Source organism: Hylaeus volcanicus, chromosome 1 (genome assembly GCF_026283585.1).
Source record: "Hylaeus volcanicus isolate JK05 chromosome 1, UHH_iyHylVolc1.0_haploid, whole genome shotgun sequence".
In the NCBI taxonomy this organism is placed as follows: domain Eukaryota; kingdom Metazoa; phylum Arthropoda; class Insecta; order Hymenoptera; family Colletidae; genus Hylaeus; species Hylaeus volcanicus.
Window position 1 is genome coordinate 13,659,274 of NC_071976.1, and position 12,903 is coordinate 13,672,176.

General features: G+C 33.6%; 1 protein-coding gene and 1 long non-coding RNA gene across 3 annotated transcripts in view; one reads left to right on the forward strand and one right to left on the reverse strand.

Annotated features, from left to right (window-relative positions):
* The first annotated feature begins 1,391 nt into the window (after nucleotides 1-1,391).
* The window catches only part of LOC128884629 (uncharacterized), a 77,958-nt gene continuing 66,446 nt past the window's right edge, over nucleotides 1,392-12,903 (forward strand). The window contains exon 1 of the mRNA XM_054138133.1: nucleotides 1,392-1,918. The gene's annotated coding sequence lies outside the window, so the exon portion shown is untranslated. The remainder of the gene's footprint in view (nucleotides 1,919-12,903) is intronic.
* LOC128884630 (uncharacterized) lies at nucleotides 3,246-10,284 on the reverse strand. Of its 2 annotated transcripts, XR_008459427.1 has the most exons (4): nucleotides 9,589-10,284; nucleotides 9,322-9,522; nucleotides 9,109-9,238; nucleotides 3,246-8,658 (listed from the first exon to the last, which is right to left on the reverse strand). It is a non-coding gene; the product is annotated as an uncharacterized LOC128884630 (long non-coding RNA). The 2 variants fall into 2 exon arrangements; XR_008459426.1 differs by having other exon boundaries at nucleotides 9,322-10,284.

The following is a 12,903-nucleotide window of genomic DNA, read 5'->3' on the forward strand; positions in this document are numbered from 1 at the left end:
ACCTTGCAGTTTATTGGAAAGGACCTTCATGTACTGGCTGCTCATTTTGATTTCACATCTTTTTCTACTTTCTTGTACTTTTTTATGGAGATCTTTTATTTTTCTATGATAACTCCTTGAGTCCTCTACTTTTTCATGTACTTGGCGTAATTTTTTTACTTTTTTGAAGTTTTTTATGGGGTTCTTATGTCCGTGATGTAAAGTGAAGAAGCTAAATAGCGAATTAGCTACAAACTGACATTTGCCAAGATGTCCGCGGCCTGGAAATCAAATATTTAGCGTAGCTAGGTAGTTTTTCTTTTATTGGTCTTGTTTTTGCCAGAACTGTTACATTTTTCTCATTGGACATTTCTAAAAAATTAATGGAATTTTATTGAAATTTATTTTCTATTTAAACGGAGAAAAATCATTACATTCGATCTAAAAGAAAGTTTGTATAGCATTACAGATACATATACGAGGCGTTCTACGTTGGTATTGGCAGATTGTGGCCTTATCAATATTAGTCTACAAATCAAAAGACTTGTATTATTCGAGACTTGTGACTCTTAGACAGAGATGGGCAAAACCCTAGGCTTCGAATAAATCTGAAGTTTGCCGATGTGTTTGTCTCGTTTCTTCCTCTGGGAAATGTTCGAAAGAGAAAAAGAGGCAAACATATCGGCAGACTTCAGATTTATTCGAATCCTAGGGTTTTGCCCATCACTGCTCTTAGATTCATTGGTATATTTTGTGCTGCTATAGTGGCACCACTTACCGTTTCAACGCGCCCATAGTCTTCATGAACGCGCCAAATTATACTTCTCTCTAGGATCAAGCTCATTGGTGTACCCTACCATGTCCTAAACCAGGAATGTATCGCAGATTCGACGCATAGTGAGTCGATAAATTTATTTCGAATATATTAGCATTTTCATTTCTTTATTTAATATCTTTATATATTTTCTCGTTTTGACAATTTCATTGCAGAACTGTAATTATTATATACAAATAGTAACTTCTATTACGTTTAGAATTACTCGTATCACAATGCTTCACTGTGCGGTCCTGTTGCAAGTCACGTGATATCTTGTACAGAGGTTTATCCTCACTAGACAAAGCATAGAAACATACGAACATATTGAATAAAATGAAATTGCGTTAGTGAGCAAATGACACGAATAGTATCAATACTGAACGCTTCACTTATGATCTGATACATCCAAATATTATTTGTTATATATATAAGAACATATGAAAGTTACTGTTATAATAAATCTTATTCTGTTTTGTAATATTTCTATAAATCAACAGATTTTAAATTTCTTTTACGTATATGAAAACGATACATGTACATTTAAAACTAACAATACAGTTAGATGTATTATACACATTGTAGATAATTACCATTTATAAATAAATTCTTAGTATGGCAAAAGGGTATTTTAATAGAACATTTCACATGATTCATAAAGGAGCTCAAAAGGTGATTTAAGCAAATAATATTTCCAATCAAATTTTGTGTTACTTATTTTTCACCCCTAATCGCGTCGTCCCTGTTTCTCAAAGCGACCAATGAAAGTCACGAAAGAAGGGTTGCGTCGAGACACATGCGCAACTAATCACGATTCACCCTGGACTTGAGACACGGTCAAAACACGTATCGGCTTCCTCGTTGCGTTATTACTTTCTTTCGCCGCTTCTCGAAATCTTACATTTCTCTACGTGAAAAGTGTCGATGAACATTTTCCCCCGTGCCAATAGTTCCGTCATTTGTCCTATCCGTTCGCATCGATAGTTTTTTCCAGTTGCGATTGAATTTTGTGTGTCATTACGTGCAATTTTTTACCAATTAGTTGTGAGTTATTGTTTCCCGCGCGTACCATGCAGTGCGTCACTGTTTTTTAGCATTCGCTCCAGACTGGCTGGTCGACTTTCGGTGAGTAACAGGGCTGTATATTTTATTCACGATTCGCCAGCGAATGGAAACACTGGACGAAGATTTAATCGCGTGCGTAGAAACACACAGGAAGGGGTTTTAACGCACCACGCGCGTGCGAAAGAGGCTTGCTCGCGAGATCAATAGCAGCCATTGCGGTTATGGTAACACGATCAGCTGATCGGCCGATGCTTATTTTGTTTACAAGTACGGCACTATGGTTATCTACCGCGAAATCTATTGTGCCTTCCGAATGTGACCAATCGAACTTTATTTCGTTGTGAGTGGAGAAAGTTTCGTTATTTATATACAGTAATTCTTTCCATGTAATGAAAGAAATTTTTTATATTTTATAGAAAGTGTAAAATATGTTATGTAACGGTATTTAAAGAATAATTTCTAATAATAGGATGACTGCAGGTTATGAAATGTTTTGGAGTATTTTAGTCCGAATAAATGTTATTGCAGCAGCTCCATTTGTAGGGATACAGAGAATCATTGTTTCATTAAATTACCACACAACACCGTACAATTCGAGCAGTTAGCGTGGTTTCAGCGCTCGAAATAAATAGTCATGTTACTGTGGCACTTACTTCATGACATTTAGCGGCTCCTTGTTAAGTTTAGACGCGTTATATTTGCCTCGCTAGTTCAGGATGATTGCAGGATCAAATTATCGATAAAAATTTCATTAATCATTGGTGTACGTATACTTTTTGCATATAATTTAAATACATGTACATACTTAATGTGAAATTACATACTCGGTATAAAATTCTTTGATTAAATCAAATTCATATCATGCCAAATGTATTATCCATTTATAGGATATTTCTACAAAGGACGGTGTTGATTTAATTTTTTTGAATATTTAATAATTTCAATATATAAAAATAATGTTGTATCAAATATTTTATTATTTTACTAGAATGTAGTAATTAACATTAGCTTAATTTTTAATGCATCTGTCTATTCTGAAAGATCGCAATAAAATATTAAATGTGCATGAAATGTAATTTTACTTACGATTAGGCAAACTTTGCTACAACGTTTCATATTAAAAATGTATTATCGTACTCATTGCCGTATTACACATGCTACAATATTATACATTATCTTGATATTAATATTATTTCGATAATATATCGACAAATTTTAAGTTTCAGTATGATTATGATTTGCCTAAAGATTAGAAAGTATGATGAGATACTAATTTTGATAATGAGTATAATGTACATTTCAAGTCCACGATACATGCAATTTTCGTTATACATACACTGTAGCCCATTTGAACTAGAACATCTAAATAACTCTTTACTTTTGAAGGTACTAGGAAATGTTATAAATATTATTTTTAATTATTTTAAGGGGCAAATGCTAATTTTCTTTATAATGTAGTAATATAATATTCATTTTTATTTAATTTTATAATTTTGAATACATCAAGATTTTAATTACGAAATAAACATCAGTTAAAATACGTGTACAACTAGATAGTACATTGTCAATTAAACATATTTGCAACCTGTGTTAAATTTATCTTCCTAAATAATCGCTTCATATAAATAATTGTATAGGAGTACTATTCCGTTCATAGTTGAGTTTCTAATAGTCAACATACTATTTTGAAATTTCGATGAATACTTAAAATTTTTGTTCGTGCTTGCAAACATCTATAACGAGTATTGCATTCGTGTTTCTTATCTGGTACCTAATTACGATGGGAATGCAAGTATTAATTAATGCACTCCTGTGAATAAAGAAAGACGTGATTTAGCCTTGTTCATTTTCTTTTCAATAGGGCAAATTAATCACGTATATTTTCATATCACTATAAGTACATGTTACAATTAGTTAATTTAAATTACTTCAAAAAGGAAGATTAATCTTCTCTCGTGTATCACATATATTTTTTGTATAAACTGTGTTATGTTTTGTTTTATTTAAACAGTTTCGACATTAAAATAATTGTCCATATATTTGCAATATTTATTTCTCCATTTGAAGGTTTATTAATTCAAGTATTGTAACATAGAAATCAAAATGAACATTTAACAATTCTACACATTTTAGTTTCTTTTGAAAGGAACGGATAACGATCAGCTCTTCAACATCAAGTATTTGTATAATTATCATTGCGATTCTATTAATGCAATCATCGACATAATTACAGACTCCTGCGAGAGAAGCGGGTTTCTGATCTTTATTTCTTTCCTTCTAGAAATAAATACATGTAAATGTCTACTTTATAGATTATAAACACCAGATGAACGCTCCTCGTTATTCATTTGTGGCAAATTCGTAGTTATGTAAGTGGAGTTCCAGCTTCTTTCATCTAAAAGACTTTAAAGTAATGCTGTAAGCTATTTCACGGAAATATTAAAGATGCAGATATGCATTCAAAAAGTCGTCACAAAATATATTATCGAAACAGCAAAGTAGCAATTCAGAATTTTTATTTTACTCTTTATATGAATATCGATAGCTGAATAATTTGTAAAATGTAGGTTTTGTTTAAATACTGGCGTTTATATGGTTTGCACGATTTAATTATTGCCTAATTCGCGACGATTAATTGAATATGAATCATTTATCAAGCAAAATTAAAATTTGGATTTTGGCAAGTATTTTCAAACGTATGCTATATGTATAATATGTATATATACACAACGTGAGAAGTAAAACGTTTTATTTTAAACATTTTCATTGTAAACTATGATCGACAGTTAATCAGTTATTTAATTTACACTTTACATATTTTTTTGTACTGCTTAGAATTTGCAATACATGATGTATCTGTTATAATAATTGACTTCATCTAAAGTAAATTGTAACCTAAAAAAATTCAAGAAAGTAGAAAAAGAAGTGAAATCGAAATGAGCTGCCAGTACATGAAAATGCTTTCCCGCAAACTGCAATAGCGACACTGTGTAACACAATGTAAAATTCGGTGATTTCCAACTATGCGCAGCTAAAATGTTGTGTTCAACAGCGCGAACGTTCAAACCCTAATGACTTGACCATCAAAACTTTGACCTTGCCAGGCCACGCCAAGCATTTGACTTCCAGACCACGGACATCTAGGCAAATTTTTAAACAGTCTCAGTTTGTGGTTGATACACTATTTAGCTTCTTCATTTCACCGCCAAAAGTGCGGAGCAGTCAGTTTACATGAGTTGTCATTAGGGTCTGAACGTCTGCACTGTTGAACACAGCATTTTAGCTGCGCATAGTTGGAAAGCACCGAATCTGATATTATGTTACACAGTGTCACCTTGCAGTTTATTGGAAAGGACCTTCATGTACTGGCTGCTCATTTCGATTTCACTTCTTTTTCTACTTTCTTGAATTTTTTTAGGGGGATCTTCTATTTTTCTATGATTACTCTTTAAGTCCTCCACTTTTTCATGTACTTGGCGTAATTTTTTTACTTCTTTTAAGTTTTTTATGGGGATCTCACTTCTTTTTACATAGATAATTTCTATAGTGAATGACTTCAAATAATAGAAAATGGGAGATCAGCTTGAATCCTTTAAGGTTTGAAAAGTAAGCGGAACGCATTGCAGGAAGTCTCATTGCAAGAAATTTATTAAAGAAAAAATGTAATCACTTTATCAGTAACATTTAAGTGCAACAAGACTTTCTGTCATGTGTCGTGGGTACTTTTGAGAAATTAAAGGACTTAAGTCTGACCTCTCTTTTTCTATATTATTGTAATACAATAAATTATGTGTTACAAATAATGGATCTCTGTTCATTTTCTCATTATTTAAATTTCTTGCAACAAAACTTTCTGCCATGCATTGTGTGTACTTTTGAAAATTCTAACAACTGAAACTGATATTGCAATACGATTAATTGTGCGTTACAAATAGTGGATTTCTCTTTCATTTCTCGCTTTATCTTTCACATTCGAATTTCTTGCAACAAGATTTTCTGTCACGCGTTCTGCGTACTTCTGAACTTTATTCTAATACAATAAATTATGCGTTACAAATACTTGATTTCTTTTTTTCATTTCTCGCTTCATCTTTAACATTTAAATTTCTTGCAGTGAAACATCCTGCCATGCGTTCTGTATACTTTTGGAAACTTAAAGAACTGAAGCTGGTCTCTTTCCTATATCTGGCTTCAGACACATTATGTATATTGTAGACTCTACGCTTACTATAATAAAAGACAAATGTATTTTTACTTTAAGCTCTACATTAATTTGCAAGTAAAATACGGTTTGTATGTGTTATTTACAAATAAAATTAATGTCATATGAATAACGCACAATTTATTATATTACAATACCAGATTCAGTCCCTTAAGTTTTCAAAAGCACACAGAACGCATGGCACAAAGTCTTGTTGGTACAAACTTAAATGGTAAAAATGAAGTATGAAATGGGAAAAGAGGTCCACTATTTCTAACCCACAATTTATTATATTATAATACCAGTTTCAGTCTTTTATGTTTCCAAAGTACACACAACGCATCGCAAAATGTCTTGTTGCTAGAAATTGAAATGTTAAACATGAAATGAGAAATAAAGAAAGAGATCCACTATGTGTACCGCACAATGTATTGTATTGGAATAAAATTCATAAGTATACACAACGCGTGGCAGAAAATCTTGTTGTAACAAATTTAAATGTTAATAATAAAGTGGGAAAATGTACAAAGAGATCCACTATTGGTAACGCACAATTTATTGTATTATAATTCCAGTTTCAGTCCTTTAAGTTTTCAAAAGTACGCACAATGCATGTCAGAAAGTCTTGTTGCAAGAAACCAAATGTCACAAATCCAAACTGACAGTTACAGGTTAGAAATGAACGAGCGGCATGAGTGACAGCCATATTACAATTCCGACGACGAGCCTTGCCGACTGATTCCGAGAGTCGACGAATCGACGAATGGACTTAGCTCCTATTGGCTAACAAAGAGAGTGCAAGACCTTCAACTCACCAATTTTATTGAAACTTTGTACATTTATAGATTTCGTTCCCCTGATTACGAGTATATACCATTATAGGGGCAGACATTCAATAGTTTTTGAGATATTTGTAATTAAAGTTTTATTATTACCTTGATGTACGAGTTTAGTTGCAGCAATTGTCAACTGTAACGGTGGCGCAACGGTAGAGTACCAGACTCGTACGCCGCTGACCGGGTTTTCGTATCCTTCCTGGTAAAAGTTTTTTTGTTTTCGTTCTAATTGATTCATTTTCATACACGAACATTAAAAATGGTAAACAATATAATAAAAATATTAATCCTCCGCCCAACGCGCCAGAAAAACAAAATTAAATGAAAAAATAGATAATATATTATAAAGTAATCGAAAAGAATTCATTTCGATGCGTACAAGCCGCCTGATCGGCTCTAACAATAATATAAACAGTCACCATAAACGTAAGACGAGAAGTTCGACGAAGCAAAGAAATAACGCACGAAGATTCTGTGGGGGATACATAGTATGAGCCCAACGAAAGAAAAATTAATTAGAACAAAAAAAAAACTTTTACCAGGAAGGATTCGAACCCCGGTCAGCGGCGTACGAGTCTGGTATTCTACCGGTGCTATCGATTGCTGCAACTAAACTTGTAGATCAAGGTAATAATAAAACTTTAATTACAAATATCTCCAAAACTATTGAGTGTCTGCCTCTATAATGTTACATATTTGTAATCAGGGGAGCGAAATCTATAAGTGTACAAAGTTTCAATGAAATTGGTGAGTTGAAGGTCTTGCACTCTCCTTGTAAGTGTTGACGAAAAGAATAAGAATCAGAAGAAAAATCTACAATTTCTGACCGATTCATGACATGGTATTACGATATCTCAGTTGTACATAGACCGATTTTATTGATTTTGGTTTCATTAGAAAGCTTATATGCGATTTACATTGGAAAAATGCCTTTGGATTTAGAAAATACAGCAGGCGTGATGAGATATTAATGACACAAGTTTCGGGTTAGGTTGGAATCGCAGTTTTACGAGTAAAAGATACGTGGTAGCACCAGCGCCAGCGCCAGTATACACGGTGGCGTATAATTTTTCATGTACTTGGCGTCGAGACGCTACCGCGTCTCTAGATTGAGATAGATATTAACGAGTACAATAACAATGTAGAATAAACATTCAATTTTCAATAATTGAATGTAGAAGAACATTTCCTATTAGTAACGATGTAATATACTAATTCTATTTCTATTTATTGGATACGTTATAGAAAGTTGAACGCAATTGAGACGATAATAATACGTTCTGAGAATACTTCAATGTCGTCGACCTGTTGATTAGTCAATATTTGTATTGTTCATTATGCCTTGACGGTTTTTTGAATAGACGGCTCTTTACTGATTTCAAGCGGCGTATTTTAATATCGTTCTTGAAAAAGAATAATTTAATTATTCTGAATTAATTTAATGGAAAAGAGCGTTATAAACAATATTCCATTTGAAACAGAACACCTAAATAATCCTTTTACTTTTGGAAATACAAGAAAATATTTTAAGTATTATCTAAACTATTGTAAAGTGTAGGTTATTGAATTTAAACTATTATAAAGGGTAGTTTCGTTTGATGAAATACCTAGTTACAAAAATCAGAAAAATAATAGTATTAGTCAAAAATAAAAATTGACGAATGGCCAAAGACACGCATGCGTCATCGCGAGATCCATATCAATCCAAAGATCCGTGAAGACTCAAAAATCGCCTCTCGGAGACCTGGGAGGATCTCGTACACCTGTAGAAAAAAAAGGAGAAGAATGAACAATAATCGTTTGACGTTTAATTCGCGATACATTAATATCACAGCAAAGATTATATTCACTATAACTATTAACTATTGTCAGAAATTAGTTTTTAGTTGTTCTAATCAATAGATATCATAATATAGAAAAATTTCTCACGATTAATGTTTTAATTTAAGCGAACATTGAATGTTACTGTATGCATTATAAATGTTTAATTGTATCGGCGATGTAAATTTTAATTGGATCTCGAAGATTCAGATTATTATTTCAATGTTTTTTAAGGAAGTAATATTCCCGAACATGAGAAGTACCATGTATGTATATGTTACAGTGAACACCGAAATCTGGAGAATGTCGACTTTCACCGGTGAATGTCAACATTCACATAGTCGCTTGGTGTATGTCGAAATATTTGCTAAATACCCTTATTTCTGACTTACACCGGTAAATGTTGACATTCACCATGCACTAATGGTGAATGTTGAACATGTTGGAGATCTATATTTTCTTCTCCGTAATTCAGTCGCTATAAAACGCCACAAGGGTGACGTAACTTTTTCGCCCCTCTTTCTGAAAGGAATGACCAAGAATTTAAAATACACGGTACATTCTACATGAGAAAAGAAAATAATAGTAATAAAAAAATTACTTACTTATGTGATTCAAATCTTATTTATTGCAACAACTTAAACTATTATGACACTTTGAATTGCACAAGAGTTCCTTGCTTTTACAACTGCATTTATTTGTGGAACACTTCCTTTTGCAATGACAGCGTCTATAGCCTTGTCCCCTGCTTCTTGAATTAGCTGCAGCTGCTTCTCTCAGCGACATTTCTTGAAAAGAAATCTCATCTATGGAAAGTAACTTTTCTTTACAAATTACGAACTGATAACGTGTGTAAAGCTGGTTGAGGGTACCATTTTTATTTGCCAGTTTATAGAAGTCGGAGTCTTCTATTCCAACAACAACCGCTAACACATTTCGGTTATCTGTACGACCACGGTCGACATCAGGAACTTGTATTCGTACATTATCACCAATTTGAGCAGGAGGAAATTGTTTTTGTGAGGCTCGTAACATTTTTGTTGCTTGCAGTAAAAGATTTTCTTTCGCGGCCGCTCTTTTTGTAGAAATCAACTCGTATTTTTCAGTCAGAATTTGATGTGAAGACGTTGTAGATTGTAGGTCCTCTTCAATATTTTTCTTTGGAATATGGTTTTTGTTATAATTTACTCGCAAGAACTGTGAGGATGGGAGATAGGAAGGAAATAAAAATGAAAATGAATAGCGATTCCTTTATTACGAGAAAACTTTTGTGCAAGCGAGCATGACGTAGCTCCGTCGTGCAACGCGCCTAGGCACTCGTAACGGTTTCGAGCTCTGATTGGATAACAATCTGTTCGCGTAAAGACGGCGACGAACAACGCGCCAAGCAGGGCGAACGCACATTAAACTATTCCAATACTTCCACCGTTTATGCGCGTTCCACACTCACTCATACCGATACTCTCTCGTAGCATACAGAATATTTCTCGCGGTAGAGCCTTTGTGAAAATATCGGCCTTTTGCTGTTCTGTTCGAACATACTCGACTTTTAACACATTTTCTTCGACCTTTTCGCGTATATAATGATATCGAATGTCCATGTGTCTTGTGCGTTTGTGGAACTCTGGGTTCCTGACTAGCCTGATGGCGCTTTGATTGCCACCAATATCACAGTGGCACTCACACATGAACATCCGATATCCGATAACAATCTTCTAAGCCATACTGCTTCTCGTGATGTCACCGATGCAGCAACGTACTCTGCTTCGGTCGTACTTACAAGGGAACATATCCAACTGTCACACTCCGATTTTTATCAAATTTACAGGGTAGGTAGTTCTCAAAAAAATATTTGACACCTATTTTTTTTTATCTGCAATCGTCCATGTTGAAGGGGTGAAAACAGCCCCTAAAGTTAGGGGTGAAAACCATGTTTTTTTAAATATCTCGAAAACTAGAGGAGCTAGGACAAAATTTTTTTTTCAAAATATGCGCTTTTGAATGGGTGATTCATGTATGCCAGAAGAAATTGTTTATTTGTTTATTTAAACAATTTATTTTTGAAAAAATGTTTTTTTTTTTGTTAATTTATGTTACTAAATATTGTTTCTCATTCATGAAAATTTATATGTGTAAACTACAGGGTATAATTAAGGATACATGTTTTTGGAAATTTTGATTTTCACCATATAACAATAATTATATTAAATTGGGCATTCCTACTTCCGCGCCGAAAATGTGGCATCTTTATCATTTTTTTTCTCATAAAGTATGCAAGATTTTAATTTGAAATTGTACCCACGTCTCTAGTATTATTTTACTATGATGTATAAATTTTTATGGAAAGATTTATCGAAAAATATTAATATTACAGCCCATTGATCGTGACGCTGCAATGATCACATTGACCGCTGGTTGACTTGATTTCTACCGTTCAAATGAACCGAAGTAAATAAATCAATTAGGGTTTTATTCAATATGAATGTCGTTATTCTCTAGCGAAAAACAAAATCAAAAGTTAATTTTCGAGGTATTAATTGTATGTGCATGTTGCGTAGCATGTGTACCCGTGACTTCACCACATTTCTCAAGTGAACGGCGTGGTCAAGCGGTTAAGACGTTGGCCTATGGTTAACGCTGTCCCTTGTTCGTTTCCTGAAAGTTATTTTTTTTTTTGTTAGTTTAAACATTTTCATGCTTTAATTATTCTATTATTTGCTGTGGAAAAATAAAAAACATTTAAAATCATATTAACTTAATTTTTTGAATGCTCCAAACAGGAATGTTTCTCGTTTAAAATATATGGTAGCTCTGAAAAGAGCTGATTTTGTTGTGATGTTTCTACGTCATTAATAAAATAATTTCCTGAAAATAAGATAGGTAATTAAAAATATCTATGATATGTATTCATTGTGAAAACGTTGTGGCACTTAAATGTTCCTGGTGTAAAAACATTTATGTTTTACACATTTTTTCATTGACATTCACTATTGCAGCCTATATCTAGAATAATATATTTTTAATTACCTATCTTATTTTCAGGAAATTATTTTATTTACATAAATCACCCATTCAAAAGCGCATATTTTAAAAAAGAAATTTTGTCCTAGCTCCTCTAGTTTTCGAGATATTTAAAAAAACATGGTTTTCACCCCTAACTTTAGGGGCTGTTTTCACCCCTTCAACATGGACGATTGCAGATAAAAAAAATAGGTGTCAAATATTTTTTTGAGAACTACCTACCCTGTAAATTTGATAAAAATCGGAGTGTGACAGTTGGATATGTTCCCTTGTTAGTGTGACTAATTTTTTACTAGCCCACGTTACCGGACCACCTGCGAGCTGAAACACGTATCCGGTCGTCGACCTACGTGTTTCCACGTCTCCTGCGTAATCGGGATCCGAATAGCCGGTGAGCACGCTTCCACCGCCGCGATACTCGATACCATGCTCGAGTGTTCCTGAGAGATACGCCAAAATACGTTTTACAGCTCGCCAGTGGTCAATACTATGATTGTTTAGGAACCTGCTCACTGAGTTTACCGCGAAAGCTTTATCCGAACGCGAGACTATTGCTAATAAAATAATTTTTTGGAAAAAAATTTAACCGACTTCGAAAAAGGTGCAGTGAAAAGCATGAAATAATTTCTAGTTAATTTATATGAATACGCACTAGCTCTAGATATAATTGCTTAAAAGTATGGGAAAATGCAGTGAAAAGTGTGAAATAATTTCTATTTAAACTTCATTGTTATTCACCGTTGTTTGATGAATTTGGTTAAATTATTCAATACATTATATTAAATGCAATGCTCATTTTTCGGAGGCGGCGCAGATGTAAAAAATTTTTAATTCCGGTTTGGGTTAACTTTTGGTAGAGGTGGCAATATTGAATGCTGTCAATGTATGCGTGTTTATTGTCTATGTGGAATTAATAGTTAATTTATATAGTATGTACACGGAAATATGGTTTCGAGTAGATTTGGGGCTTTTTTGGAGGGGAGGGGCGGCAAAATTGATTACTGCTAATGTATAAACTCTCCCCATGGAAATACTGTATGAATATGAATACGAGAATGGTGTTCGAGGCTTCCTTAAGGAGATATTCCAGAAACAAAAACCCCCGACCAATCAGAGCGTGAGTATGCGCGAAGCCTACGCTACCGCAGGCGCTCCACCGGCATACT